The sequence below is a fragment of the Lissotriton vulgaris genome, chromosome 12, assembly GCF_964263255.1.
Source record: "Lissotriton vulgaris chromosome 12, aLisVul1.2, whole genome shotgun sequence".
Taxonomy (NCBI): domain Eukaryota; kingdom Metazoa; phylum Chordata; class Amphibia; order Caudata; family Salamandridae; genus Lissotriton; species Lissotriton vulgaris.
The window spans coordinates 96,329,016-96,335,015 of NC_141700.1; positions in this window are offsets into that span (position 1 = coordinate 96,329,016).

Below are 6,000 nucleotides of genomic sequence, written 5' to 3' on the forward strand. Positions count from 1 at the left end.
TGACATACATGACATGACATACATGACATACATACATGACATACATACATGACATACATGACATGACATACATGACATACATGACATACATGACATGACATACATGACATGACATGACATACATGACATGACATACATGACATGACATGACATACATGACATGACAGACATGACATGACAGACATGACATGACATACATGACATGACATACATGACATGACATACATGACATGACATACATGACATGACATACATGACATGACATACATGACATACATACATGACATACATACATGACATACATGACATGACATACATGACATACATGACATACATGACATGACATACATGACATGACATACATGACATGACATGACATACATGACATGACATACATGACATGACATACATGACATGACATACATGACATGACATACATGACATGACATACATGACATGACATGACATACATGACATGACATACATGACATGACATACATGACATGACATACATGACATGACAGACATGACATGACATACATGACATGACATACATGACATGACATACATGACATGACATGACATACATGACATGACATACATGACATGACATACATGACATGACATACATGACATGACATACATGACATGACATACATGACGTGACATGACATACATGACATGACATACATGACATGACATACATGACATGACATACATGACATGACATACATGACATGACATACATGACATGACATGACATACATGACATGACATACATGACATGACATACATGACATGACATACATGACATACATGACATGACATGACATACATGACATACATGACATGACTGACATGACATACATGACATGACTGACATAGACATGACAGACATACATGACATACATGACATACATGACATGACATGACATGACAGACATGACATGACATGACAGACATGACAGACATGACAGACATGACATGACATGACATTACATGACTGACATGACTGACATGACATGACATACATGACAGACATGACACACATGACAGACATGACATACATGACAGACATGACATACATGACATGACATACATGACATACATGACATGACAGACATGACATGACATACATGACAGACATGACAGACATGACATGACAGACATGACATGACAGACATGACATGACATACATGACATGACATACATGACATGACATACATGACATGACATACATGACATGACATACATGACATACATACATGACATACATACATGACATACATGACATGACATACATGACATACATGACATACATGACATGACATACATGACATGACATGACATACATGACATGACATACATGACATGACATGACATACATGACATGACAGACATGACATGACAGACATGACATGACATACATGACATGACATACATGACATGACATACATGACATGACATACATGACATGACATACATGACATGACATACATGACATACATACATGACATACATACATGACATACATGACATGACATACATGACATACATGACATACATGACATGACATACATGACATGACATACATGACATGACATGACATACATGACATGACATACATGACATGACATACATGACATGACATACATGACATGACATACATGACATGACATACATGACATGACATGACATACATGACATGACATACATGACATGACATACATGACATGACATACATGACATGACAGACATGACATGACATACATGACATGACATACATGACATGACATACATGACATGACATGACATACATGACATGACATACATGACATGACATACATGACATGACATACATGACATGACATACATGACATGACATACATGACGTGACATGACATACATGACATGACATACATGACATGACATACATGACATGACATACATGACATGACATACATGACATGACATACATGACATGACATGACATACATGACATGACATACATGACATGACATACATGACATGACATACATGACATACATGACATGACATGACATACATGACATACATGACATGACTGACATGACATACATGACATGACTGACATAGACATGACAGACATACATGACATACATGACATACATGACATGACATGACATGACATGACATGACAGACATGACATGACATGACAGACATGACAGACATGACAGACATGACATGACATGACATTACATGACTGACATGACTGACATGACATGACATACATGACAGACATGACACACATGACAGACATGACATACATGACAGACATGACATACATGACATGACATACATGACATACATGACATGACAGACATGACATGACATACATGACAGACATGACAGACATGACATGACAGACATGACATGACAGACATGACATGACATACATGACATGACATACATGACATGACATACATGACATGACATACATGACATGACATGACATACATGACATGACATACATGACATGACATACATGACATGACATACATGACATGACATACATGACATGACATACATGACATGACATGACAGACATGACATGACATGACAGACATGACAGACATGACAGACATGACATGACATGACATTACATGACTGACATGACTGACATGACATGACATACATGACAGACATGACACACATGACAGACATGACATACATGACAGACATGACATACATGACATGACATACATGACATACATGACATGACAGACATGACATGACATACATGACAGACATGACAGACATGACATGACAGACATGACATGACAGACATGACATGACATACATGACATGACATACATGACATGACATACATGACATGACATACATGACATGACATGACATACATGACATGACATACATGACATGACATACATGACATGACATACATGACATGACATACATGACATGACATACATGACATGACATACATGACATACATGACATGACATACATGACATGACATACATGACATACATGACATGACATACATGACATGACATACATGACATGACATACATGACATACATGACATGACATACATGACATACATGACATGACATACATGACATGACATACATGACATGACATACATGACATGACATACATGACATGACATACATGACATGACATACATGACATGACATGACATACATGACATGACATACATGACATACATGACATGACATACATGACATACATGACATGACATACATGACATGACATACATGACATGACATACATGCCATGACATACATGACATGACATACATGACATGACATACATGACATGACATACATGACATGACATACATGACATGACATACATGACATGACATACATGACATGACATACATGACATGACATACATGACATGACACACATGACATGACATACATGACATGACATACATGACATGACATACATGACATGACATGACATACATGACATGACATGACATACATGACATGACATACATGACATGACATACATGACATACATGACATGACATACATGACATGACATACATGACATGACATACATGACATGACATACATGACATGACATACATGACATACATGACATGACATACATGACATGACATGACATACATGACATGACATGACATGACATGACATACATGACATGACATGACATACATGACATGACATACATGACATACATGACATGACATACATGACATGACATACATGACATGACATACATGACATGACATACATGACATGACATACATGACATACATGACATGACATACATGACATGACATACATGACATGACATACATGACATGACATACATGACATGACATACATGACATGACATACATGACATACATGACATGACATACATGACATACATGACATGACATACATGACATGACATACATGACATGACATACATGACATGACATACATGACATGACATACATGACATGACAGACATGACATGACAGACATGACATGACAGACATGACATGACATACATGACATGACATGACATACATGACATACATGACATGACATGACATACATGACATGACATGACATACATGACATACATGACATGACATGACATACATGACATGACATGACATACATGACATGACATACATGACATACATGACATGACATACATGACATGACATACATGACATGACATGACATACATGACATGACATACATGACGTGACATACATGACATGACATACATGACGTGACATACATGACATACATGACATGACATACATGACATGACATACATGACATACATGACATGACATACATGACATACATGACATGACATACATGACATGACATGACATACATGACATGACATACATGACATGACATACATGACATGACATACATGACATGACATACATGACATGACATACATGACGTGACATGACATACATGACATGACATACATGACATGACATACATGACATGACATACATGACATGACATACATGACATGACATACATGACATGACATACATGACATGACATGACATACATGACATGACATACATGACATGACATACATGACATACATGACATGACATGACATACATGACATACATGACATGACTGACATGACATACATGACATGACTGACATAGACATGACAGACATACATGACATACATGACATACATGACATGACATGACATGACATGACATGACAGACATGACATGACATGACAGACATGACAGACATGACAGACATGACATGACATGACATTACATGACTGACATGACTGACATGACATGACATACATGACAGACATGACACACATGACAGACATGACATACATGAATGTGAGAAGTTGGCCTGATATGTAGTGTTTCCAATTCTGGAACCACTGGGTATCAGTCCAAACAAACCCCAAAGATGTCTGGTTGTAAGTCAACCTTGTTAGACAAGCTATCCTAGTGGTAGCATGGACTAAGCAGCCTAAAGGCTAAACTTAAGAGGTCGTGTTAAGCGAGCTGTTTTACCACATACAATCCTGTAATCAAATGAAAGGACACCACACAAGTATATATTGTAAAAATATATGTATTTATTTCTAAATTACTCCCCAGTACTCTTTATGAGGAAAGGGGCACAAGCGTTAAATCAAAAGCACTGTTAAACATATAAAGTTGGCACAATTATGGCTGAGGGCGGGGGGCCACTCAGACCATATACTAAAAAAATGGTATAAGTAACACTTATCGAATATTGGTTAGGCCTAGGGCCTAGAGATTCGCTGGGAGCAGTCAGGACAAGCAATGAAGAAGTCGGGAGTAGCCCACAGGATACGGGTGCAGCACGGAAAGTGCGGCGCGCACCAATGTAAAGTCAATGGTGCGTAAAAGTTAGTTAAAGTGAATTAAATGATACTTCCGCTGAACCTAGGAACACAAAACTTCAGACACAGACCCTAGAGGTGTGTGCCAGTGTAAGGACACCGGCGTTGCAAAGTTACCTCACCCACAGGCCGTGGGTGCACAGGGTCGAAGTGGCGTCGGGTTCTGTCACGCAGGTTCTTGGTGCTTGGAGCTGTTGCAGCTGCAGGCGCTGTGAAGCAGAAGTGTCCGGTGCGATCCAAGGGTGGATCGAAGTAGAAAAGTACCTGAAAGCAGAGGGGACAGAGTCTGGGTCACTCAGCAGTGACCAGGGTGGAACCAGGACGGAACCAGGCAATGTCGGGCGCAATCAGGCGGTTGTCGATAGGCTTCTCTCCGCTGTCACGTGGGCTCTGGGGCATCTGCGACGTCCAGGAGCAGGTCACGATCTGTCCCACGTAGGCTCTCGCCGTCAGCACCGTCGGCTTGAAGATTGTAGCAAACAGCACTTGGCAAAAGCAATCCACGCGGAACCGGGAGATTGCTTATCACTCGAACCAGGAGGGTCAGAGTGGGTGCTCCTTTTCACAGGA